The sequence below is a fragment of the Myotis daubentonii genome, chromosome 1, assembly GCF_963259705.1.
Source record: "Myotis daubentonii chromosome 1, mMyoDau2.1, whole genome shotgun sequence".
NCBI classification, from domain to species: Eukaryota; Metazoa; Chordata; class Mammalia; order Chiroptera; family Vespertilionidae; genus Myotis; species Myotis daubentonii.
This window is the reverse complement of record NC_081840.1, coordinates 38,432,988-38,460,755: the sequence shown is the minus strand read 5'-3', so window position 1 is coordinate 38,460,755 and position 27,768 is coordinate 38,432,988. Positions and strand designations below refer to the sequence as shown.

Below are 27,768 nucleotides of genomic sequence, written 5' to 3'. Positions count from 1 at the left end.
CCAGTAATACACAAAAATATAAAGATTCTAAGCAAAAGATTAGCATCCAAATGTGGCAATGTATAAAAAATATATCTTATAACCAAGTAGAGTTTATTCCAGACATGAAAAGTGTTAAATTTAAGCTATTAAAGTGGTAAATTTAATAATATAATTTAACCACTTTAATAGCTTAGAAGAGGAACTGTGCATGGTGCCAGGTGGGTACTGGAAATACCAGGGGTTCCACTTTGTAAATTCTATGATTATCTAACTTCTATGCTGTATGCCTGAAACTAACCTATATATATAAAAGCCTAAGCATATATATATAACCTAATAATAGACAAACATGTAAATTGACTGTCCCTCTGATATGCTCACCAGCCAATCAGGAGAGTATGCAAATTAACCCAACAAAGATAGCGGTTAATTTGCTTACATAGACGCCCAGCGGCCTGGGTCCCAGGAACATCATCGGCACCCAGGTCACTCCGAGGTAGGCCCCGTGTGGGCCCTGAGCAGCGTAGGAAGGGCCTGAGCCAGGGGGCTCCTGGGCAGGGGCGGAACCAGCCATCGGAGCTGCAGGGGGCCCCTGCCCAAGCCTAAAGCCTCAGCCAGAGGCGTCAGACCTGGGCGGGGGGCAGAGCCGGTGACTAGGGGGAGACGGGGGTCCCCTGCCCAGGCCTGAAGCCTGGGCCAGAGACGTCAGGCCTGGGCGGGGGGCAGAGCCAGCGATCAGTGTGAACTACAGAGGAAAAACCTTTTCTGACTGCTCATTGGCTAAGCTCCCTGTATGCCACTGGCAATATTCTTAGAAACTTGGGTAATAAGAATCCAAAAAGGTGATCTAGGGTTTTTCACCACACTCCTGGCGAAAAAAACCAAGGTCCGCTGCTGGAGGGCTAAGAAATGTCATATCCTGCCCTAGCCAGTTTGGCTCAGTGGATAATGCCTCAGCCTGCTGACCACAGGGTCTGGGTTCAATTCTGACCAAAGGCATGTACCTAGGTTGCAGGCTCCTCCCTGGCCGGGGCCCAGGTCAGGGCTCATGCAGGAGGCAACCAATTAAAGTGTTCCTCTCACTTTGATGTTTCTCTCTGTCTTTCCCTTTCTCTTCCACATTCTTTAAAAATCAATGGAGACATATCCTCAGGTGAGGATAAAAAAAATAATAAAGAAATGTCATATCCTATGAAAGACACATCTTGAAAATGCATAAAGAAAGTTGTCATTTTTTCATGGTGAACGGACTGGAGTCCGTGTTGATGAAAAAACCTTGGTGGCTACAGCAGCAGGGTGATGGGGCTGGTGCCTTCCCCTGATCAACCCAGTTGCCTCCCACAAAGGGAGGCCAGTTAGGCCTGCTCCCCAGGGGGAGCAGGGAGTGGGCCCAAGCCATCACTAGGACATCCCCTGAGGGCTCCCAGTATGTGAGAGGGGGCAGGCTGGGCTGAGGAACACCCCCGCCCAGTGCACAAATTTGGTGCACTGGGCCTCTAGTCCTATCTAATAATAGAGAAACATGGTAATTAACCATAACTTCGCTACCCTTCCCATTGGCTAATCATCAAGATATGCAAATTAACTGCCAACCAAGATGGCAGCTGGCAGCCATGCAGCTGAAGCGAACAGGAGGCTTGCTTGCTCCAGTGATAGAGGAAGCCAACATTCCCCGCCTGCCGCTGCCGGCCTCTGAGCTTGCACTCTAAGCAACTATGTTGCAATTATAGAAGTTAAACAATCCCCAGAAACTTGCTTTCAGCCATCAGAGCTGGAGCGAGCAGGACCACAACAGTGTTACAATTATAGAACCCAAACAAACCCAGATACCTACTTTCAGGAGCTGAGGTCTCAGAGCTGGAGCCAAGCCTCATAGCTAAAGCCAGCTCTCAGTTCCAGTGATAGCCATAGAAGGTAAATAATTCCCAGAATTAAAAAAAAAACAAAAAGAATAAAAGGAGAGGTTGGGAGCTTCAGTCACCTGCCAGCCTGAAAACGGCCCTCAGCCCCTCACCCAGACTGGCCAGGCACCCCAGTGGGGACCCCCACCCTGAAGGGGGTGTGACCAGCTGCAAACAGCCATCAGCCCCTCATCCAGGCTGGCCAGGCCCCCAAGCGGGACCCCCACCCTGATCCAGGACACCATTCAGGGCAAACCAGGCAGCCCCCATCCATGCACCAGGCCTCTATCCTATATAGTAAAAGGGTAATATGCAAACTGACCCTAACAGCAGAAAGACTGGGAATGACTGGTCACTATGACGCACACTGACCACCAGGGGACAGACGCTCAATGCAGGAGCTGCCCTCTGGTGGTCAGGGCGCTCTCACATGAGAGGAGCTCTGCTCAGCCACAAGCCAGGCTGATGGCTCCCAGTACAGTGGTGGTGGTGGGAACCTCTCCTGCCTCCTCAGCAGCGCTAAGGATGTCCGACTGCAGTTTAAGCCTGCTCCCCGCTGGCAAGTGGACATCCCCTGAGGGCTGCCGGGCTGCCAGAGGGATGTCTGATTGCCATCTTAGGCCCAATCCCCTGGGGAGCGGGCCTAAGCCAGCAGGTGGTCATCCCCTGAGGGGTCCCAGACTGCGAGAGGGCACAGGCTGAGCTGAGGGACAGCCCCCCTGCCCCCTCGAGTGCACAGATTTTTGGGCACCGGGCCTCTAGTATATATATAAAAAGCCAGCAACTGGAACACCAGAACAACCAGAACGACTGGTTGCTATGATGCCCACTGCCGGCCTGATGGTGGGTTAAGGCTGGCCGGCCAACCTCCCATGGATCCTCCCCACAGCCAGACTGCACCTGATGGGCCTCTCCCACTTTGACTGAGGGCGGGGAAGCCGGCCAACAACCCCATGGCCTCTCCCTCCGCCCAGCCCCACTCCAGATGCCCCCCCCCATCTGTGGCAGGGCCACCAGTCAACTGCCTGTGGCCCCTCTTCCTGGCCAGCCCTGCCCCCAGTGGGTCCCCCCCTAATCGGGAGTGGGGCCAGCTGGCCCACTGCTGACAACCAGCCCCGCCCCTAATCAGCCCCCCACACCCTAATCGGGGTTGGGGCCCACTGGCCAATTGCCCCCAGCCAGCCCAGCCCTGATCGCCCATTTGGGCCCTGCCGTCTCCTCCTCCCAACAGGCCCGGCCCCAATCTGCCCTGAATTCATGCATGAATTCATGCACTGGGTCTCTAGTGCAGAATAATATTGAATGCAAGCTGTAATTGAAAAATAAAATTTAAGAAATATTTTTTTAAAAGGCTTGCAAGATGGAAAAACATGATCAACTCAATAGATGCAAAAATTTATTTGATAAGATCAGGATAGATTTTTTATGATTCAAAAAGCAGAAATATAATAAAATACTTTTAAACTGATAAAGGACATCTACAAAACATATGTGTACAACAAATGACATATTTAATGGTGATCATTAAAAGCTTCAGAACCAATACAAATATCCCACTCTAGCTTCATCAATTCAGCAATGGACTGAAAAACTTAGTGTAAAATAACAAGAAAAATATAAAAGAATAGAATCAGAAAAAAAACAGGTAGTTATTATAGATATGATTGTCTTCTTGGAAGATAAAAACATTTCATATAAATTATTAGAATCAATAAGAAAGTTTAGGGGATTTTCTAGATATAAAATGAAAACCAATTAGAATTCTAGAAACCAGAAACAAGCTGAGGAAAACAAAATATATAGTTTTCTAAAATGTTGTTCACTACAGCAACAAAAATGATAAATTTTGCCTTAAGGAAAAAATGCCTAGGAATAAATATATCAAAATATATTCAAGACCTTAAGGAGCAGATCATAAAAGGTTTTGAAATACATTAAATGCACCTATAGAAATTAAAAGAGATATCACATTCATGATGTGAAATAGTAAGTTTTACCAATACTCGTGCTCTCTTCCCCCATGCAAGCACACCTCAGTCACAGCCTAAAGAGAGAGGAGCCATCGACAGAATGGGAGAAGCATCCTCTGCTTTTCTGAGAGAACAGAACTGTTGGTAGACATTCCTATTTCATGGGCCAAGGAACTCATTGATCGAATTCTGGTTGGTCCAGTTAGAACAGTGGTTCTCAACCTTCTGGCTCTTTAAATACAGTTCCTCATGTTGTGACCCAACCATAAAATTATTTTCATTGCTACTTCATAACTGTAATGTTGCTACTGTTATGAATCATAATGTAAGTATCTGATATGCAGGATGGTCTTAGGCGACCTCTGTGAAAGGGTCGTTCGACCTCCAAAGGGGTCGCAACCCACAGGTTGAGAACCGCTGACTTAGAATGTCTTTATTTGTTTTTTCTCCTCACTATAGTTGATCTCTTACATTTACCTGGCTACTCAAAGTGTGATTCTCAAACTAGCATCACCTGAAAGCTTGTTAGAAATGTAGAATCTAGACCTAGTAAATCACAGTCAGCATTTTTATCAGATTTCCGGGTGAGTTCTCTACATTAAAAAAAAAAAAAAAATTACTGATTTTTTTAAAGAGAGAGGAAGGGAGAGGAAGAAAAAGATCAACATGAGAGGGGAACATTGATCTGCTGTTTCCTGCATGCCTCCCACAGGGAATTGAACCCAAAACTCAGGCAGGTGCCCTGACCTGAAATTGAGCCAACAACCCTCAGGGGCAGGATGCCCAACCAACTGAGCCACACAGGCCAGGGCAAATTCTCTACATATTAAAGTTTGAGAAGCATTCTCTAAGAGACTCTCCGACCAGGACAATCTACTTGGCATAATGTTGCTCTCCCAATCTCTCCCATCAGTGAGAATCCTCACCTACACTGTCCAATGCAGAAGCCACTAGCCACTTGTGGCTATGAAACATTTGAAGTGTACTGTCAGTATAAAACACTCAGTGGATTTCAAAGACTTAATGCACAAAGGAAAATGTAAAATACCTTACTTTTCATATTAATCACATGTTAAAATCATAATATTTTAGACATAGTGGGTTAAATAAAATGTATTCTTAAAATTAATGTCACCTGTTTCTTCTTACTTTTTTTTTATTGTGGCTACCAGAAATTTTTAAAATTATACATGTGGCTTGCACTTGTGGCTTGCACTATATTTATACTGGCCAGCACTACTCTAAACCCGGCTCTCTGCCTCCCGGCTTGAGACTGTATGACTCATGTACCCATCCCCATGCTAATTAGCTTCCTGGCTGCAATCCCATAATTGTCACCCTTTGATATAACTAATGGCCCCCTAGTTGGACAAGCCTTTTGGTCCTGGCCATCTCCATCATGTTGCACCAGCAATGTTCCCCTCTGATGAAATGCAAACTTTTTTTTTAGTTTAGATTTTATTGTGGTTTGGAAAGAGCCCATAAATAAGAGAAAAGGGATCAGGGCTCTGGTTCAGCCTCTGCCTTTAACGTTCTCTATGACCTTGTCACATCCTGTATCTCTTCTTCCACCCTTTTATATCCAAAAAAAAAAAAAAAAAAAAAAAGGTGAGAATTTTAAACTACATAGTCTTTAAGATTTTGGAAATCCCTAACACAAACAACAGTCGTTTACTCTCAGTTATCTAGTATGCACATTTACTCCAATTAGACTGTAGACTCCTTGAAGGCAGGCATTTTATCTTACTTTAATTTTTTTCAGCTGTATTGAGGTCTAATTGACCAATACAATGGTAAGATATTTAGAGTAAACAGTGTGATTATATCATATACATTGTGGAAGGAATCCCACCCATCAAATGAATTAACATAGCTATCATTTCACATGTGTACCTTTTTTTTTCTCCTTTTTTTTTTTTTTTTTTGGTGAGGACATTTAAATTCTATTCTCTTAGAAAATTGTAATTATACAAACACAGTCTATAATGTTATACATTAGGCATTTTATCTTATAGTTCCACTAGAGGCCAAGAGCACAAAATTCGTGCATGGGGGGTGGGGGTGTGTGTCCCTCAGCCCAGCCTGCACCCTCTCCAATCTGGGACCCCTTGAGAGATGTCTGACTGCCAGTTTAGGCCCAATCCCTAAATGGGCAGTCGGACATCCCTCTCACAATCCAGGACTGCTGGCTCCCAACCACTCACCTGCCTGCCTACCTGATTGCCCCTAACCGCTTCTGCCTGCCAGCCTGATTACCCCCTAACCACTCTCCTGTCAATCTGATAGATGCCTTACTGCTCCCCTGCTGGCCCAATTTCCCCCAACTGCCCTCCCTTTCTGACCTGGTCACCCCTAACTTCCCTCCCTTGCTAGCCTAGTTGCCCCTAACTGCCCTCCCCCGCTGGCCCGATTGCCCACAACTGCCTTCCCCTGCTGGCCATCTTGTGGTGGCCATCTTTGACCACATGGGGGTGGCCATCTTATGAGTTGGGGTGATGGTCAATTTGCTATTACCTCTTTATTATATAGGATTTCTAACTCCCAGTGCTTTGATTGAACTTCAAGAATTTCAGCATTTGGCCCTAACCACCTTGGCTCAGTGGATAGTGTCAGCCTGCGGACTGAAGGGTCCCAGGTTTGATTCTGATCAAGGATATGTACCTCAGTTGAGGGCAATCCCCAGTAGGGGGTGTGCAGGAAGCAGCTGATCGATGTTTCTCTCTCATTGATGTTTCTAACTCTCTATCCCTCTCCCTTCCACTCTGTAAAAAATCAATAAAATATAATTTAAAAAAAAGAATCTCAGCAATTGTCCTTGCTAAGGATTTCGATGCCAAAGAACAAACCATTTATTCGGGCAAATCCAAGCTTTAGAAAAAACTTGAGATCCTATAAAGTTACTGAGGTAGGGACATAATCCACAAGCAGTTGCATTTTGAGGTAAATCCTGCCTGCATATTTGTGTGCACACATTTGTTTTTAAAAGTTTGGCCATCTGACTGTAACCTGAGGAATCTTGGTTAAACATTTCTTTATGCAAAAACAAAGAATGTTGAGTAGTTAAATATTTTACCTCTGAGGGTAAAATTGGGTTATTTTTTTCCTCCCCTCGGAATGTTTAAGGTGGAAAACCAAGTGTAAATGTTGAAAAGATTTCCAATTGTGAAAATCTCATCATCTATGAAAGAATTGTGGTCACTAACACCTTTGAGTGGTTAATTAATTCAACCAACATGTTTTAAGCATCTTCTACTATAAGTGAGTGAGTCAGCAGTCTTTTTGGAACATCTACAAAATATGGAGAGATCTCAGATAATGGACAATGGAAAACCTGTCATTCCCCTTTCTTAAGTATCTTACTACTTAGTTGAGGAAAACAGAGCATATGAGCTGAAGAGGACTATATGGAAATGTACACAATACAAAAGTAATCGATAAACATCTGTTGAGCGCCTGTTATATGCACAGTGCACATGCACTCTCAATATGTTCAAGTGCTAATGGCTCAAAAGGGGATCAGCTTAGCTTGGGTGTTCAAAGGGTTCAGGAATTGAATGAAAAAACAGAAAGTCAGGAGAGGCTAGCTCAGAGCAGCTATCAGAACCTTCAGATAGCTGAGCAGTTCTCTCCTCCCACCAGAGAAACTGGGAGAGGTGAGAAACCACAGGAAGGGGGTTCAGTCATCTGAAGTCCTCCCGTAGACATGAGGTTTGTGGGTCACCTGTGGAGGAACCTATGCCAAAGCCCTCCCATCTTTGAATACATTGCAGGTGCTTTTCTGAACACTGAAGTTTCTGAAACAGACACTAGATGAGAACAAGGGTGTCAGATTGATTCTGACCTGAATCAAAGACCCAGTTTCCCATCTATCAAATAGAAACAATAAATACTATCTACCTGTAGTGTTGGGAGGATCAAGTGATTAACAATCTAAGATCCTTATGCATATAATGGGTGTTCAATAAATGCAATAGAAATTATAACACTCCTGAATAATTCACAATTATAGCCAATAATAATACATTACACTTAAAAATTTTATTAAGAGGGTGAATCTCATGTTCTTTCCACAAGAAAAGAAAACACTTCACCAAATGCAAATAGGCGAAGGAGACACAATGAGGAAATTGGACAGAAAAAAATTCTAAAAGGGTGGAGCCAGAGGAACAAGCAGAGAGCTAGTCCCTTGAGGACATGTTTCCAGTGATAACCACCACTGAACAGTCCACTATCTATATGCATTTTATTATAGGACATATTCGGGGTAATTTTCAGTTGGAAGAGGCATTAAAATCTAGGATTTTGTTTCAAAATTTAAGTCAAGCATTTAATTTAGTCTGTTGTTTAGTGGGCCAAAATAGAAAAATTGATCGGAAATTATTTTTACCAGCAAACATCCCATTTTCACATATATTATAGAAAAGTTGGAGAAATAGCCAGCACAAAATTCATAATGCTTTGATGCATTTTTAATCAAACCCCCATGCTGATAGACTAAAGTGAAAACAAGTTAAGCTTATAATTCCCTTTTAATACAAAAATATGAACCTCTATATAACCCTAGACAAAGAAACAGTCTCTGTCCCCATAAGTGGATTTTATAATTCTATCTGACTCAGTGATACTGCTTTTAATTTTCTTCATGAGTAGCAATTAATAGACGATATAATTCCATGTTTCAAATGCAGGTACTACACAATCAAATAACAATAAATTAAATATGGGAAGAATGAGAAAACCATTTATTTGATTAATCCTCTCTAACCAGGAGTCTGATTCTGGGCCTAACTGTAGCTGGATGACATGAAATGCTCTATTTAGAGCTAAAGGACAAGGACTTAACTACAAAAGACAATACAAAGGAAAAGATGGTGCAATTAAAGTGGCACAATATAAAAAAAAGAAGTCAGATAACTAGGATGAAAGATGAAATAACACATTAGCACAGTGGTGAAATTTCATTATATCTCTTTCAAATTCTTAAATTCCAGGGATATTTGGTTTGTAAACTTAGGAGTCACTCTAAGACACAGCAGAAGTTAATGTGTAATCAGTCTAAGTGGCTGTATTAACTGCTACAGTATTATTTTATGCAAATTAAGAAGGGGGCATCAGCATTGGGTTTCCCAATGGCTCATGGAGGGATAGACTGCATGTATTTTCCCTCTCCAGTCCTGGATTCCAGGGGATTTCACCTGTGCCTCTTCCAGCCCTGTACCTACTGTATATGGTCAGGTGTTCACCTGGTGCATGCTTCCGTGTACTGTAAACCCTTCCAGACTAGGACCATTGCTCTAGTACAACGCTAAACCAGAAGGAGCCTTGGCAAGAGCAATGAATGTCTCCCTCTGAATTTCTAATAAAGTTTGGTATTGTTGCCAATGAGTTAAAGCAAGAATTTTAAAACCAGACTGCCATGATTTTTTCATACATTAACATCAGGACTACACCTATGAACTGTATTTACCTACAATTAAAATCCAGAATAAGGTAAGAGGAGGATTCTCTTCAAAACTGAATAAAACCAGGGTTTGATAAAAAAAAAAAAGTTATATTATTTACAGATTTGTTAAGTACTTATATTGTATCATTTAAAAATTAATGTATATGTGTTTTACTTTATATTACATATGCTTTTTAAAAGATGGGATTAGTAATAGTTTAATATTATTTTTATTATTGTTATTATAATATTTATACTATTTCAATAGTAGTATTTCTTATTAAAAATTTTTGATAGAACAAAAGAATGAACAAATGCTATGATGTCAATACATCTGGGCCCAAGGAGATTCATGGAAGACCATGAGCTTTAAAGCCAAATGCTACAACATATGCAGAAATTTATCTGAATTCAGAGCATACACAGAAGACACAACATCGTCCTTGAATCTGCTAGTTTAAATTAAATTTTAAAAATGATGACGTCATCAACTGCAGCCAACATAACTGATAAATCTATGTCTTCAATCCCAACGCCATCCTGTGTTTCAGGCTTTATGACCAATGATCTGAGACATTCCGCTTGGATGCTCCATGATCAACTGCCTGCACCCACCTCCCAGGTTAGCAGACACAGGGGCCAGACTGCCCGAGCTCCACTCAGCAAGGTGCTTAACCTCCGTATACGTCAGCTCTACCGCCTGAAAATGCGATGGATAAAAGGCTCTACCTCACAGAACCGGTGGGGGATTAAAACTGTGCCTGGCACCTATGCAATGCCATGTAAGTGTTCAGTAAATGAATAAAGTCATTTGTGAGGCCACGGGTACCTCATTTCTACCTACCTCTCAGTGGCTCACACCTCCCACTTTTTAAAATTTTTCTTCCAAGTGCCAAGTTCTTTCTTGCTTCAGAGCTTTCACCTCCTTTTTGTCTCTTCTATCATTTTTTTTTCTATTTTTATCCCCAAAGACCACCAGAGACATCCTGAAGTGATCCATTTTATAGAACATCTAAGTTTATTTTGCACAATGGCTTTCATCGTTGTAGAGTTTAAGAGGAGAACAGGGGGCTGTCAACAGGGCAGGTACTGGCTTGAATGCCATTAATATAAATGCTATAAAAATTCAGGAGTCATAGAAGCCACACTGTCAAGGATCCAAGTTCCGGCTTCTCCACTCATTGGTCAGGGTATCCTGGGTCAGTCACTTAACCGCCCTGTTCTCTCTAAAATCAGGATGAAGATTATACCCACCCTCCAAAGTAGTTACAAGGATTTCATGAGGCCATGAATGTTGCAGGGCCCTCTAGACCAACATGGGTTTACAATTTAGCATTATTACTATTCTTATTATTACTAGTTGCTATTATTCTGCCCACAGGATAAGGACTAGCATTTGAGTATAGCATCTCTCCGTTCAGTATAAGTCTTTATCTCGGTGAACACGCTTTATTCTAGTTTGCTGCAGTTGATCCGTTTAACTGCAGTCCCATGTGAAACAATGAAAAATCATGCCAGGTGTAAAGACAATTCCTGGCTGCTATGTTGTCATAGGCCTGGATACTGTCACACTAGACAGCCTAGTAAAGGCAGTCATTGGGTAATATGATTGGAATGTGTTAGGTATGTTTTCTTTTCATAAAAATTTCCTCCTACCTGACAGAAAAATAACAAAAGAAAGAGGAAAGCAAAAAACTAATATTTGAGGGCCTACTATGTGCGAGGCACTTATGAAAAGAATCAAATCTGGCACCGCTTTTAGAGCCCAAGGACTGGGGCTGGAGGTGTGGTAGAACCTTCTTAGGATTCTCAGGATTATTGTCAAATTTGGGGAACCTCTACCAGGTTCCATGTGAGCTGTAAGATTTCAAGGCATCTCAAGCTTTCTTATGCAAAGACCAATCTTACTCTTTGAATGAAGAGAACTAGTCAATGAACTTGTTATAATAATACAAGTTTTATGTTATCATTGCTGATGCCAGTATTTTATTTTTACACCAGTTAGAAATGTAAATATTTTCCCAATATATTTGTATAATTCGGTGATATTCCAGGATACATCAAACATGTTTGGCCTACAAACATGGTAATTCTGATAAATACCCTCTTGATAGCTTTCCCAAATATTTCTAAATGTATCAAAAACATTACCCAGTATATTTCTGGCAGCAATGTCTTGTTTTGACAAGACATTGATGAGAGCTGAGTGATTCTCTTATAATTTTGTGTGCCTGGTGATTGGAAGAATTTTCCACAGACTGACTTCTGGCTCCATATATTTCAATCTGTGTTTCTCCTCCACCACCCACATACTTTCTGTGGTAGGAGCTTTAGCTCATTCACATGTTACCACGCAGGCTCTGGTCTTGCACTTTGCTGTCATAATGATGGTGAGTCAAAGCAGTGGATGGTAGGCATGAGCCTGGAAATAATTCCTACACCAGAACAGCTAGCTAAATAGCTCCTCATGAATATGGCTGGAAACGATGTAAATGGATCTGACCTAAATGTAAATGGGTTCCTAACTCAAACTTTTTTGTAGATTGTTCTCCAAAAGGCCTGTGGTAACCCCAGTGCTACTCAACATGAGGGGATATGTAACAAGAGGAGGTGAGAGTAGGAAGAGAAAGCAGCCTTCACTAACTGAAGTGAAAATATTTTGCATGTATACATTTTATAAAAGCCAAGGACTCCGTCTACATATTATGAGAGCCCTCCCAGGGATCCTGAAGGGATCCATGCAAGTGAAGGGCCTTGAAGTATATGCTTCAACATTTTGCAAAAAATCTGCCTTAGTCTCTGATTTTTCACCCCATCCCTAACCTAAAACTTGATCATGGAAAAATTTTCTTCTTTTAAAATTTCATTTCTGTATTATTTGAAGACAGAATATGTTATTCTATATGAATAAGCTTTAATTTTAAAATCAGAAAAACAGCATAGATTTTTAGTCTATTGGAATTGATCAATATCCCAACCTCCATTTTGAAGGAGCTTAATAATTAGTAAAATGTGTGCATAAATGGACTATTGAGAAACCACAAGAAATCAGGGTTTTCTATGAAATCTGGATAATATCCTATTGTGTTATAGATATCCTCTTTCTATTCCCACCTCCACCTTGCCTATATACCCACTCAAATAGTATTATAGAATCAAGAAGTCAACTTAAAGGTGTTCATCCTATAACTTTTCAAATGAAAAGACAGAATTAATACAACAATTAAATGAACATATCTATTTATTGATTAAAAGCAAACTATGGGGAGAACCAAGATGGCGGCATAGGTTAACGCCAGAGTTTGCTGCTTTGAACAACTACTTCAAAAGTGAAACCAAAAAACGGAAGGGACATCACCCAGAACCACAGGAACGCTGGCTGAGTGGAAGTCCTACAACTAGGAGGAAAGAGAAACGCACACGGACACTCAGAGGAGGCGCAGTGCTGAAGTCAAATTCTGAGGTACGGAGTGCGCGGAGCGGGCTGGCGGCGGAGGGCACGGTTGTTGTTTTCAATCGGGAGGGAGTCGCAGACTCTGAGCTCCAGATCCGGGCGAGTCTTTAGGGACCCAGACTCAAACGGGAGAAGCGGGACTGTCTGGCTTCGGTCAGAGTGAGTGCAGCTTTCTCTCCCAGCTTTGCAGCGGGTGCTGGGACTCAGAGAGGCAGAGCCCCTGGGGACAGGACTGAGAGTCGCCATAACTGCTCTCTCCGCCCCACCCTCTTGATCCTGTTCGACCCGCCCTGCCCAAGCCCTGCACAGAGGCATTTGCCGGATAGCCTCAGGCAAAGGCTAGATTAGCACCTCCCTAGAGGACAGAAGTTCTCTCACTGCTGACACAGCTGATTCTCATAGCCACTTGGCCTGGAGGTCAAACCCTCCCTGGAATTAGCTACAACAATCAAGATTTAACTATAAGACTGCGAACAAAGACCACTAGGGGGTGCACCAAGGAAGCAAAACAAAATGTGGAGACAAAGAAACAGGACAAAATTGTCAATGGAAGAGATAGAGTTCAGAACCACACTTTTAAGGTCTCTCAAGAACTGTTTAGAAGCTGCCGATAAACTTAATGAGATCTACACAAAAACTAATAAGACCCTCGATCTTATATTGGGGAACCAACTAGAAATTAAGCATACACGGACTGAAATAACGAATATTATACAGACGCCCGACAGCAGACCAGAGGAGCGCAAGAATCAAGTCAATGATTTGAAATGCGAGGAAGCAAAAAACATCCAACTGGAAAAGCAAAATGAAAAAAGAATCCAAAAATGCGAGGATAGTGTAAGGAGCCTCTGGGACAGCTTCAAGCATACCAACATCAGAATTATAGGGGTGCCAGAAGATGAGAGAGAGCAAGATATTGAAAACCTATTTGAAGAAATAATGACAGAAAACTTCCCCCACCTGGTGAAAGAAATGGACTTACAGGTCCAAGAAGCGCGGAGAACCCCAAACAAAAGGAATCCAAAGAGGACCACACCAAGACACATCATAATTAAAATGCCAAGAGCAAAAGATAAAGAGAGAATCTTAAAAACAGCAAGAGAAAGAAACTCAGTTACCTACAAGGGAATACCCATACGACTGTCAGCTGATTTCTCAACAGAAACTTTGCAGGCCAGAAGAGAGTGGCAAGAAATATTCAAAGTGATGAATACCAAGAACCTACAACCAAGATTACTTTATCCAGCAAAGCTATCATTCAGAATTGAAGGTCAGATAAAGAGCTTCACAGATAAGGAAAAGCTAAAGGAGTTCATCACCACCAAACCAGGATTATATGAAATGCTGAAAGGTATCCTTTAAGAAGAGGAAGAGGAAGAAAAAGGTAAAGATACAAATTATGAACAACAAATATGCATCTATCAACAAGTGAATCTAAGAATCAAGTGAATAAATAATCTGATGAACAGAATGAACTGGTGATTATAATAGAATCAGGGACATAGAAAGGGAATGGACTGACTATTCTTGGGGGGGAAAGGGGTGTGGGAGATGTGGGAAGAGACTGGACAAAAATCGTGCACCTATGGATGAGGACAGTGGGTGGGGAGTGAGGGCGGAGGGTGGGGCGGGAACTGGGAGGAGGGGAGTTATGGGGGGGGAAAAAAGAGGAACAAATGTAATAATCTGAACAATAAAGATTGAATTAAAAAAAGAAAGAAAAGCAAACTATGCTCTGGCCAGTGTGGCTCAGTTGGATGAACATTGTCCCATGTAATGAGGGGTGGCCCGTTCGATTCCAGGCCAAGGCACATGCGTAGATTGCAAGATTGAGCCCCAATTGGAGATGTATAGGAGGCAGCCAATCAATGTTTCTCTCTCTCTCTCTCTCTTCTTCTTTCTCTAAAAAATCAATTTAAAAAACACCTTTTTTTCAAAAAGCAAATGATTATGAAAATTGTCATTTCCGAGATAAATCCAAGATACTGAGATACAGATGATACAAATAACTTCTCCAAAAGTGAGCAGTGACCTGATTCTGAACCATAATGGGTGGCCCTTTTGGAGACGGGAAAGTGTGGTAAGACTGTGAGCCCTTTTCCCATGTAGTTTGCCAGCCATCTGGGACTATATTTCCATATCATCTGTCTCCCAACCCTGACACTAACATCCATGATTTCATCTCGTCCCTAGTCTTTACCCCAGGGAGAAATGGTTGGAGAATAGGTTGAAATAGGATGAACTTCAAAGATAGGACAAATCTGATTCATGTGTTATTCATAATTAAAACAGATAAGCTTTTTTAGAGTTTGCTTTTTAGTTATGTCAAAATATTTCCACCTCACTATCAATGAATCAAATGGCCACATCCAAACATCAAGAACCCTAGTGAATTAAATTATGAAGCAAAAACTATGGAGACTTATGTATATTTTGGTTACATTCTTAAGGGATACATTTATCTCTATATTGTGTAATATTTCTGGGTAGAACACCATAATACATATCTATAACTCTTTTTTGTCATTCCTTAGAGTTTATTTAAAAGATGTATCTCAATAACTTCACTGAATGGCCAGTTTATTATGACCACCCCATCAGTACTTCATTGACACTTCCCAAAATACTGAATATTGAAAAATTCCTAAGCAAATACTCTCAAGGTTTTATTATTAGTAGTTATTTGCATAACTAATTCATTTCATTGTACTGATGGGGTGGTCATAATAATCTGGCCACTCAGTGTATTTTTAATAGAACTGCATTTTAAAGAGCTTAAAAAGCATACTCTCTTCTGCCATTCCAATGTCAAATTATAAAATAAAGCAGCCCATAGTAACTATCCCATTTTGGGATGTTTTGGAACAGAAATTTTACCTTAGTAAGGAAGAGGACCCTAAAAATGCCAATGGAGCATCTCCTGGTGAGAGGAAGTTAAAGAAATCCCTGATTGTACCAAGGTGGGTGGCTAGGCATTCACATATCATACATACCTCCATCTCAAGGCCCCGTTGCCAAATCAGCACAGTGAAACTTGGTAAAATGGATCCACAAACCTTCCATTGATATGTGTCCTTAATCTGATCTTTATTGCAGTAGATGTCTCCAAAACTAGGCACTCATTCATTTGTCCATCAAAGATTGATGACTTTCCATGTGCTAGGAAATGAAGATACTGCATTGAATGAAACAGGCATGGCTGTTGCCCTCATGAAGCTAACAATTGAGCAGGAAAGATAGAAAGTAAATAAAATATTACTCCAACAATTAATTAATCATAGAGAGGATTTCCCCGTTTCCAGGAATATTGGATTTGACTCTGTGAGTTGGAGAGGAGGAAAAATGTTTGCCAAGAGGTCCAAATTTATACCCTTTCACCATGAATCCAAGGCAAGGCGATTTCTACTCTAGACCCAAAAATTATCAGGAAGGAGCCCCCCCCCCCCCCCCCTGCTGCCGCCAATCCCTGGGACACCAGATCATAAGCCCACCCTGTGTGTTAGTGGTCAGAAAGAGATGTTACCAGAAGAGTGAAGATGGGTAAGTTTCCTGATCAGACCAAAGCACAGAGGCTATAGACCGATATCCACATCTTCACAGGCCAGGAGGATCTGGGGCTTGTTTCAGGAGCAAGCAAAGTAATTTTAAGTAAGAGTGATATGATCAGAGTTTTAAAAAATCTCCCTGACTTCATTGTGAATTATGGTGTGGATGGGACCAAAAACAAAAGCAAAGAGGACAGTTAGAAGCCATTTCAGGCAGAGATGATGATGTCTTGGTTTAGGGTGCTGACTTCATAATGGAAAACAATAAATAAAGTTAAGAGCTTTATCAGCAGGTGGCTGACTACGAAGGGATAATGAAAAGGGAGAGCTCAGGATAACTCATAGATTTCCAACCTGAGCCACTAGCTCAGAGATTCTTAATCTGGCTGCTCATTAAACTCTCCTGAAAACCCTTATCTCCAAGATTCTCATTGAATGGGTTAAGCAGAGGGCCCAGGCACACGTATGTTTTCAATGCTTCTTAGTGGTTTAATGTGAAGCCAGGTTAGAGAATCCCTAAACCAGGTGAACAAGAGTTCCCAAGGGAGAAAACAGCTGACAGGGAGAGAGTTTAAGGGGAAATTTCATGAGTTTTCAATCTGATGTGGGTTTTGTCAGAGGCACTCAGGTGATAGATCAAGTTTAAAGTTGGACATACCTGTCTGGATGGTAGAGAAAAGATCTTAATTGGAAGCAGGTGAAGTGATTGACATTTACATTGTAATGGAAGGTATGGCAGAATGTGTGATTACCTAGGGCAGTGGTTCTCAACCTCGGCTGCACATTAGAATCACCTGGGAATCTTTTTAAAATTTTGATTTCCGGGCCTCATCCTCCGGAAATTCTGTTTCTTTGTTATGGGGTGGGGCCACAACATTAGTAACAAAGAAACAGAATTTCCGGAGGATGAGGCCCAGAAATCAGGATTTTAAAAAGATTCCCAGGTGATTCTAACATGCAGCCAAGGTTGAGAACCACTGACCTAGGGAGAGTAAGAGGGGCCTGAAAAAAATCCTTCATTAAAGATAGAGGGTGATGAGTCAGCAAAGACCGTGAAGGAGTGCCGGTAAGTTAGAAGGAAACCAGGAAAATGGGGTGTCGCCAAAGTCAGCGCAACGGAATGTTTCAAGAAGAGAGTGTGTAAGTGGATTGAAAGCTGTGTTTAATTTTGTCAGGGCCTGGAACTCCACCCTCCTTCCAACAGTCTAAGGCAGTGGTTCTTAACCTTGGCTGCACATTAGAATCACCTGGGAATCTTTTTAAAATCCTGATTTCTGGGCCTCATCCTCCGGGAATTCTGTTTCTTTGTTATGGGGTGGGGCCACAACATTAGTAACAAAGAAACAGAATTTCCAGAGGATGAGGCCCAGAAATCAGGATTTTAAAAAGATTCCCAGGTGATTCTAGCATGCAGCCAAGGTTGAGAACCGCTGGTCTAAGGTCTGGGTTGATTTCTGGCTCTCCCCATAGTAAGTCTACTTTGGCAAGATAGCTATTAGCAAGGAATTATTATTTAAAGGTCAAAGTGAGGAGACTCCACTGCCTAACTTTTCAGAATTTGGAAAATAATTACAATTTCAATTCAGATACTAAACATAAAAAATAACATTCTCTGTGCACATGAACTCATGACTTCTAGCACTTGGGCATACATGATGTTCGCCTATTTGTGGGTTTAAGCTTGGCAAGTATTGCAACTCTTTTAGGATTCGGTAGCATTCTTTCTGTTGCCAAGCCTACCCAGGGCAAAACAATCTGAGTGATCTTTCAGAACTTGCCTCCTCTCTGGGCCCCTACCATGAGGTATACAGGTTTTGTTACTATCACGGTGTCTATGCCCTTTAATTTTATTTCTTTACATGTGTGCCTCCTTCTGATTTCCCTAAGGGCAGGTAATAGTTTTATATGAGCTTGTATTCCCAGCACCTATCACAGTGCCTAGCACTTGGTATATACTGAATAAATGTTTGTTGAATGAATGGAAAGTTGCATGATTTTTCTCTGAGTTCATGAACAGCCAATCTGGAAATTCCATCTCTAAGTATTCTTTCATCATAGACTGTAAAATACTGTTTAAATAAAGGATGTGGTTTATCCATGTTTAAGTTTTAGGTCAATTTTCTATGGAGTTAGTAAAATCTCGTTCCAATACAAATTATTTAATCCCTTGGTGCCTTGGGTTTTCTGCCTATAAAATGAGAACAGCAATGCTGATTTCCCTGGGAGCTGCAGTGAGGATTGTCAAAGTCAGAACTCTGTTTGCCCATAAGAGGTACTCCTTGGGTTTGAGGACCAATTGATGATCGCTTCTGTCTTGTTCTCTCTCTGAGTATGTTTTTGTTCAGATCCTATGAGGTAAGTTCTCCCAGAGCAGTTGCTAACAGGCTGAATCTTATGACCAGAGGAGGATTCCCCAAGCAAAGAGCTGGCTTAATCATGTCATTCTTTTCCACAGGGGTAATTTTTCTGGAGGGTTCCAGTCCCTTCTGGTCATAAGATTCAGCCTGTTAGTCCCTTTGAGCAAGCAAAGTATTGGTGGCCTCAGGGCAGAGCTGGGCCAGCTGCAGGAAATGTAGTCAAAACTGCCTTTAAGGTCATCTCAGACTTCGATGAGTTTGCTCAGAGCTCATCTCCCCTCAAGTTCAAGTCTGCTGTTAAGTTGATTTAACGGTCTCTTGGTGAAAAATCTATCAGAGAAGTAAGAGATTACCTTAACCAAGGGCAATTTTTCTGACCGCAATTTAAATAACCCGTTTTCATTTATTATAGGTCCACTTGACCCAGGGGACGTCCATTGACTGAGTGCTGATTATATGCCAGGTTCGGGGGTATTGTAACTATCTCCAGTTTTACACATGCAGAGAGGGAGGCTCAGAGACATTAAGCCATCTGCCCAGTGTCACACAGCTGGCAACAGGCAGTGACACAAAGCAAACTCCAGACTCTCTTTTCTACAATTCAGTATTGCTTCATCTTCTTTTGGTAGGTCTCTAATATGCTTTATTTTAAAGCTCAATTTTATCTTCAATTGGCTGAATACTTGTAATCCCATCTCAAAGAATATACGTATGGGTTTTCTTGCCATTTGAGATTATTTTGAGGCAAAAAATTTAAATGAAATAAAAGTATAACATTTAGCTATCTGACTTGGAACATTCACATCTGTGATCACCTTTCTTCCTTCACTTTTAAGAAAATATAACTGTCTTACTTATATGGCTTTTCAGTTTCTTTTTTCTGTTTCTCACACATGATGCACATGATCTCATTTGATTTATCAGTAATTTAGCCCTTTGAGCTTACAGTGCATTGACTATTTTGGGAGGTACTTTACTCATGACCAGATAACAGCAGCCCCTGCTCCTGGTAACTGCAAACAAGTCTGGGTTTCTTGTGCTTTTAACATAGTACTCAGGAGGATGTTTGCAGATTCTTACATTTTCATCCACAAAGACCTAACAGCTTCATGGGAGCAAGATAGAAATGAATAAAGGTCATGATGTGGATGGACCCTGGGGAAAGGCAGTTCCATTTTCTCTGGGAAGTGCTAGGCAGACTGTCCAACCAACATAAGAACACAAGGTTCATTTGATTTTCCTCTCAGGTGTCAACTCCAAATGACTGGTGGTAGCCGCCTGAATGCCAGGCTCCGGTATAAGACTGCTGCAATCCCTCTGTGATGTCTCCCATGGGCAGCAGGGAGTTGTGCCAAGGCTGTGCACATGCCAGGACTTGCCACCCTGAGAGAAGGCAATGGCCCAGGTAACAACTCAAAGAAAAACTGAGCTCCAAAAAAAGGGGAGCAAGAGCCCCATTTCACAAATTACCCCAAAGAAAACATGAACGTATTAAAGAATTATATCCCTGAAACCTATATAATTTTATTAACCAATGTCACCCCAATGAATTCAATAAAAAAGAAAAGAAAACGTATGAATGACATACTTTCAATTAAAAACACACCTACATACATAAATAACTGAAGTAGAAGGAAATAGAGAGAAGGGCGTATTATTCAGGGAGGGGGCAAGGAGACCATGCTCCTGTGATGAAGAACACCAGGTCTGGTAAAATTTGCCCTGCTGCAAACTTAGAGAGCAACATACTGATGAGGTGAGTCCAAAGCCTCAATGAGTATATTTCAGGTGATAAATACAAAGGGACCATGCTGGCAGGGCTGACATTTGGCATATGAGCTGATCACACCAGCACAATAGATGTGCAGGTGCCATGGATACCTACGTGGAAAGCTTCTCTGTTGTTGACCCTGAGCAGGACTCTTGGGCTTAAGGTACTATAAGATGCCTGTTACCGGTGCTCCTTTCGGTGTGGACAGCTCCTCCTAAGAACCCTCAGATGGAACACTGTGTCTACCTGACAGGTGACATTTCTCTGCCTTGAAACATTCACCATGGAGGGAAGGAAATAGGTAGGTATCAAATTGCAGCTCGAAGGAGTAACTGTTATCACAGGGTGAGGTGCAGCCCGAGGCAAGGAACCTACCCCCGTCTGGGAGGGCGGGGGGGGGGGGGGGGAAGGCTTCTTAGAAGAGACATTAGAGCCAGTTTACTGGGCAGAAAACCATGAGGAGGTCATTCTGGTTTAGAGAAAGGGTAAGCAGAGGCAGGGAAGCAACAGCACAGTCAGCTAACCGCAACCAGCTCAAGGTCCCTGGTGCAGAGAGTGAGAGAAAGGAGTGTGAGGAGGCCCCAGGGCATGATGGGTCTGAACATCACTGAAGGTTTTTCAGCAGAGATATGGCGCGAACATCTTTGTTGTTCCATGTCGTTGATAGCATTGTAAAGACTGAATTGGAAGTGAGAGAGAGATGCTGGCTAGGAAATTACTGCAATTTTCATGGTAAAAAAAAATGAATACAGGCAGATTCAAGAAATACTAGAAATTAAAATCATCAGGACTTACAGACTGTTGGGTGAGAAGAAAGGAAGAAAAAAGGACCAGGTGACTCTGAGGGTTCAGGGTTGGGAAGATAACAGGGCCATTAATAGTCTGGAGAAGCTAGGAGGGGCAGTGGGTTTGGGTTTCTCTGCATGCCTCCTCCAAAACCAGGAGCTAAAACAGTAGTGGCCAGTGGAGAGCATGAGCTTTGAAGTCAGAGATGAGGAGTCAAGTCCACTGCTTTCCTTCCCATTCAAGAGCCACGTGGTGAAGAACAAGTTAGTTAGCCTCTCTGAGTCCCAATTCTCTCACAGCAAAACTGAGATAATAAGAGTGTGCAACTCATAGTCTGACATTGAAGATCAAATGAAAGTATGTACATCTGATACTTAATACAGCTCCTGGTACATAGTAAGAACTCAATAATGCTAGCTATTTTTTAATCAGTAAATATATATTTGAGATAGAAATGCTTTTTATTTTCTTGGTCACATCAAATTTACTTGCTATTTATATTTCACTGGCTTGAACCAAATTTCTGCTAAAGAATTTATGACATAACACATAAAAGCTGCTCTTCAACTGGCCTCCAATCTGAGGACTTACCATTGGCTTCTTGACCAAAAAGTCTATGTAGCTTCCTGGGAACCTGATCCCTAGGAACACACACTTAAGAGGGGATTAGGCTATCCCCCTGGGGTTGTGCTGGAATCAGTCCCAATCCAATCAGTACCATGACTTGACTTCATACTTCCCTTCACACAGCTCTTGTAAGTGATCCCTAACAGTTGCAAGCAATGAGCAAAATTGTTAAGCCCACGAAGTAGACGTTGGTATCCATAGTGTCCAACACAGGACTTGGCACATGGCAGGTCCTCAGTAAGTTTGGTTGGATCAACATGTGCACTCCCTGTACCCCCACTGCAATGTCTAGCCTCAGGGAGCAACACTTGCACCATGCTGTTCCCTAAACCCCTCTTCCTTCTACCCAAACCTTTCCCCTAAGCAGCATGAATTGTTCTTTATAGATCTTTCAAAGCATGTAAATGAAGTGTTCAATCTGCCAATCATAAAGTGAAGACTATAAAACAAATATGTTTTAAGAGACCAATGTAGCCCAACCAGCATGGCTCAGTGATTGAATGTCAACCTATGAACCAGAAGGTCACAGTTTGATTCTTGGTCAGGACACATGCCCAGGTTGCAGGCTCAATCCCCAGTCGGGGGTGTGCAGGAGGCAGCCAATCAATGATTCTCATCATTGATTCTCTCTCATCATTGATGTTTCTCTTTCTCTCTCTCTCTCTCTCTCTCTCTCTCTCTCTCTCTCTCTCTCTCTCCCTCTCTTTCTCTCTCTCTCTTTCCCTCCCTTCCTCTCTGAAATCAATTAAAAATATTTTTAAAAAGAGAGACCAATGTAGATATGGGTAAATTTCTTCAAGTATACCTTGATAAACTAAAATGTTTTGCCATGTAGTGATTCAGTAGATTGGCCAAGTTTCTCTCTCTGAATGTGAATGTGTCTACCCAGACAATTCAAGACAGTATAAATTAGTAGAACTTATGGGTGCTTGTGTTTTCCAAACCCATTAAAAAGAACCTAATTTAAGGATCTGTGATTTAATGAACCTTTCAAAGCTGAAAACGTATCCCACGGAGATTTAAAACAGAATATAGATTTAAAATAGAAAAAAGAATAAAACAAAGCTAGTTTTGTGTTTCCTGGACACAGAAAGGTGCTAGAATTATTTACTGCTTTCTGGGCTTTGCATTATGACCAAATTGATATTTTCCAGGTTTTTCATTAACTTAAAATGTCCTGAGGTAAACACATCATTTGCCATGATTAAATCCAAGGCATTTCCACAGCTTCCTTCTGAGCAGCAAAAAATTAGGCCAAGAGGTAAGAGTTCTGGTCAACCCCTTTGTGAAAGCTGCACTAGAGAAAAATGCACAGATTTGTACCTAGCAGCCACAGCAAGCAGAAGCTCTACAAGCAGAACCACGTGGTAAATCTTTTGGTCCAGAACTTTCTCACCTCCAAATCCAGAATTCATTCCACCTTGTCTTTAAAATCCCCATAGATTCCCCAAATTGTAAAAGAACATAGAATTGACCATCACAGTTACTGCATCAGCCCACCAGGAAAGGATAGAAACACCTCTCTGGGTGGTTCTAGGTAGATCCAGGTTAATAGATATACAACTCTCAGAATTCACTTGAACTTCAAATTTTCTTCCCAACCTGAAATAGACTAATTAAATTTATTTCTGTTACTAGCTAGTCTTTTAAAACAGATGGAAATTTTAAAATGAATAGAAAAGCCAATTCAGTATACCTTTTTCTTCCCACTCCCTACATCCCACCCCTCAGTCTTAGAGACAGGGACATCTCCAGGATGGCCCAGTTGGTCACCCAGCAGAGCCCTGAGTAAATTGTTAGTAGGAGGGAGTGAAGAACACACAACAGGAAAGCCCAGAACAATTTTTTTAAAATCGTTTTTCCGGATCCTAGTATCCGATTAGCTTGCTGCTAAATTTTGAATGCTCACATCCGAACCCTTCCAAGATTGAGTCACAAGCAGAGGTATTCACTTATCTTAGAACTTATCTGAGAACCACATCCCCTATTCACTTAACGTGTAACCACATCCCCACCCCTTCCATTCACTCAAGACGAGGTGGACCTTCACAATGCTTGTCCAGATGGGACATTGCTCTGACATTCCAAGAGATTGGTGTATAGTGACTGGTTCAAGTTCACTAACATTATCTGGTTCATATATAGACACAAATTCTTAAAATATCAATTAATAAAAAAGAACAGGCAATTTAAAGATGGCGTCTTCCCAACTGAAAGGGCCGAGAAAAGTGAATTTTGTAACCAGAAGTCAAAGCCGGGGAAGAACAGAGATGAACACAACTCCTCACCGTTCCTGATGATTGGCAGGAACCAGCTATTTCCAAAGAGGACAATCCCAGAGGACTCTTAAAGGAGGGCAGTTTTGCAACTTCGTTCTCAAATTATAGAGAGGCTTACTTGAAAGATTGCTGGCCAGCGGTACAGAAAGCCTTGAATAAACACCACGTGAACATACCCCTGGACCTGATGGAAGGCAGCATGACTGTTTGGAAAACTAAGAAGATTTCGAGCCAGATACCATCATTAGGGCCAGAGACCTGATAGCACCATTAGCAAGTAGTGTTTCATTTGAACATTGGAAACTTTAATAAACTGTTACATCACGATCCAGGAAAACACGGTTTCCGCCATTTGGATCTTTGAGTGGTTAAAAGAGACCTTAATGATTAAACAAGAGTTGGCAAAAAGATTCTGAATTGTCATCACAAAGTTGGGAACAATTTTTGCCACAGGTCACACACAAAAAATATGAATAAATGCAAGGAACCAAAGAAAAAAATCTGTTAGGAAAGAGTATACACCATGCCCACCACCACAGCTGGAACGTCAGATTGATAAAGAAGTGCCCAGTGGTGAATACTTTCTGAAGGCAAGTCAAAAAACGTGCCAGACAATGAAAGCAATAAAGGCTAGACAAGTGGATACGCTCAGTAAGAACAAGAGAAAAAGAAAGCGATATTCCACCTACAGAAAAGCCAGCTGTAAAACCTGAGAGAGCTTCTACTAAAACTAAAATTGATGTGGCTGCCATCAAGGAAAAGATGAAGAAAGCAATGCATAAACAACTGGGAGCTCTTGCAGCTAAAAAAAGTTAAGCATAAAATGGAAGCAGATAAAAAGAAAAGGAGGAAAAATGTAATATGTGTTAAAAACAACAATCCTGAACTAGAACTTACTAAGCTATCTCTTTTGTAAAGAATTTTGAGATAGACATTGGCTGGGCACATATAAGATTCAACCAATGAATGCATAAATAAGTGGAACAGCAAATCAATGTTTCTCTCTCGCTCGCTCGCTCTCTCTCTCTCAAATAAATAAGTTTGTGATATTAGGGCATTAGTTAATATAAGAAGTAATACTCTGATTAGTTTTTTTTCTGAGTTTGTTTTGTTCTTTATAACAGTGTTTACGTAAACAGCTATTTTTAATAAATATAAATTATTATATTCTTAAAAAATAAATAACATCAGTACAGGATACAATAGAAGGAGGAAGATATTTCAGGGAAAGTGGGTGTTCTGAAGATCATTTCATCTTCTAATATACCTCACAGGATCACCCACTGTACAAATGGGCAGCGCTAATTGTCAAATAGTTCTTAAAATTGAGCTGAAATTACCTTCCTTCGGATTTTCAACTTCTGTCCATAATTCTATTCTCTGGAACAAATCATGGTAACAATCATACATGGAGATATTGTTCTAGGAAGGTTTAATTCCTTGCATGGCAACTGTAGCTGCTCCTTTCAAAGTAAAATTGAAATTTTATATTAAAGCATTTGGCAAACCATCAATCAATTAATCAAAAACCTTGAGTACCTACCAAACACCAGGTACTGCACTCAACATTGGGAATAATCAGTATTAATTAATCAATTTATTCCTAAGGAGTTGTTTTCCACTGTGCTGTGGTAAAGCCAGGGTCCACACCAAGTCCAATTCCAAAGTGTAAGCCCCTTGAACTGTGTGGCTCCTTTCCTGCAGAGAAATCAATACAATAGCATTGGTTCTTATCTTGGGATTTGATACATTATGTGAATGGCTGATGCGCTGATGCTCTATATTTTACATAGAGATCAACCAAAGAATATAATTACTTTTTCTAGCTTTAGAACAATCTTAAGTCATTGAATTGCAATATAATTGTGTATAATTTGCAATGCCATAAATCTTTTTATTAGGTATTTCCAAATTGGCAAGTTACCAAACTGCTATAGCATGTTAATTAATGATCAAAAATTTTAGAGAACATGCCATAGAAGAGAACCTTGGGGAGACAAAATTCATTTGGTCATCTCTTTCAGGATGTTTTAAAACTATCAAAATCAATGAGTGGGAAGAGGGGTGAAAGTAAATTTGAGAGGGAAGCATGTTTCCTCTGCAACCCAATTGTTGGTGGCAGAACTCTCTCAGCTGTAAAATTGCAGCTCAGAGAACCCTGATGGCCTCATCGGGATCATTCAACTGAACTCTGACCAGGATTCTGCTTGACCTCCTGGTCCTCAGCTAACTGGCCACCTCTCAGCAAGAGATGGCTTCAGTCATGTTCCTCGGCCACCCATTTTCCCATCAGAGCCATTTCTGCCACAGTCCGAAAACACTCACAGTGCTGGTGTTCGAGACCCTCCTCACATTTCTCCAGTGCTGGGAGACAGAGCCACTCCGGTTGTAGGCAGGCCCTTGAATTTTCACATAAAAGAGTAGATGACAGAGAAATGTGGTTTTCCGCAGTGTGCCACGCCACCTGTGACATTTGCCATGCAGACCGCACATTCCTCTTGGAGGGCAAGGTTGCTCCCCATTGGTTCTGACTCGGAAATTATATCCGATGTGGGTGCCTGCAGTTAACCTCGTGAATTGACTTTAATCGTGGGAGGTGTGGAGAAAAGCTCGGAGGTGCTCTTAACTGCATCCTCCGTAGCTAGCCAACAGCCAAGGTGCTTGCGTGTGTGTGTGTGTGTGTGTGTGTGTGTGTGTGTGTGTGTGTGTTTTCAACTTCTTCACAACAGTAGAAAACTTGAATGGGTCCTTTGTGTTAGAATCTCTTTTAAAAGTTTAATATGAAATTAAAGGAAAAGAGTTCAACCTACAGATCTTTGCATCCAACAGGCAGCACAGGTCACATCATGATGTGGTATGAGTGAAACCAAAACAGACTGCATATGAGTGTTAACTATGAGGCACAGCCGTGAATCCCTGCAAGGCCTGTCCTGGAGTGATCCTGAGAGCATGCTGTGAAATAGTCTCGCCCAGCTTCACTGGCCTCTCATCCACCAGTGCCAGCACCCCCGAAAGTAATTATTGCTCTAGGAGCCTTTTGGGCGAAATAGTTATTCTTAAGGGCTGTGCATTCTTACTGTCCTGACTCCGTCTTAGTTCGCTACCACAAAAGTCCCAATTCCTTTCTTGCCCACGGAACAGCTGTATCAGCTTGATATAGTGCAAAGGAAGTGATATTTGGTGACTGGTGGTAACAAAGAATGCCTTGGTGTGAGGTTGGGATGGAAGTGGAGGGCTCAGATGTTGATTCACTTCAAAATCCTCACTGCCATCTAGGACTCAAGCATAAAAAGGGAATGTGGAACAGTGAGAAAGCAGTTACTCAGTAATCATCCTTTATATCTGATTTACCAATCATTGCTTATACAATGTATTAACCAGCATGCCTTCAGTTGTAACAGAAACCAACTCAAGCTAAATAAAGCAAATAATAATGATAATAGTTGATCATGTAGGAACCAGGGTTTCTCACTGCCTCAGGGCAGAATTGCAGCTGGGCCTCAGGAATGAGGAAGTAGAATGCTCTGGTCCAGGAAACCCAAAAAAATCCTTCTTCCTTTTGTCTTTATTCTCTTCAACTGCAGAGCAGCTTTCTCTCTGATTCAGGTGCATGACAGAAAATATGTCCCCAACCAAACATTTGAGTTTGTCTC

General features: G+C 41.6%; 1 pseudogene; it reads left to right on the top strand.

Moving 5' to 3' along the window:
- Nucleotides 1-23,143: 23,143 nt before the first annotated feature.
- LOC132233352 (KRR1 small subunit processome component homolog) lies at nt 23,144-25,031 on the top strand (annotated as a pseudogene).
- Nucleotides 25,032-27,768: the final 2,737 nt, after the last annotated feature.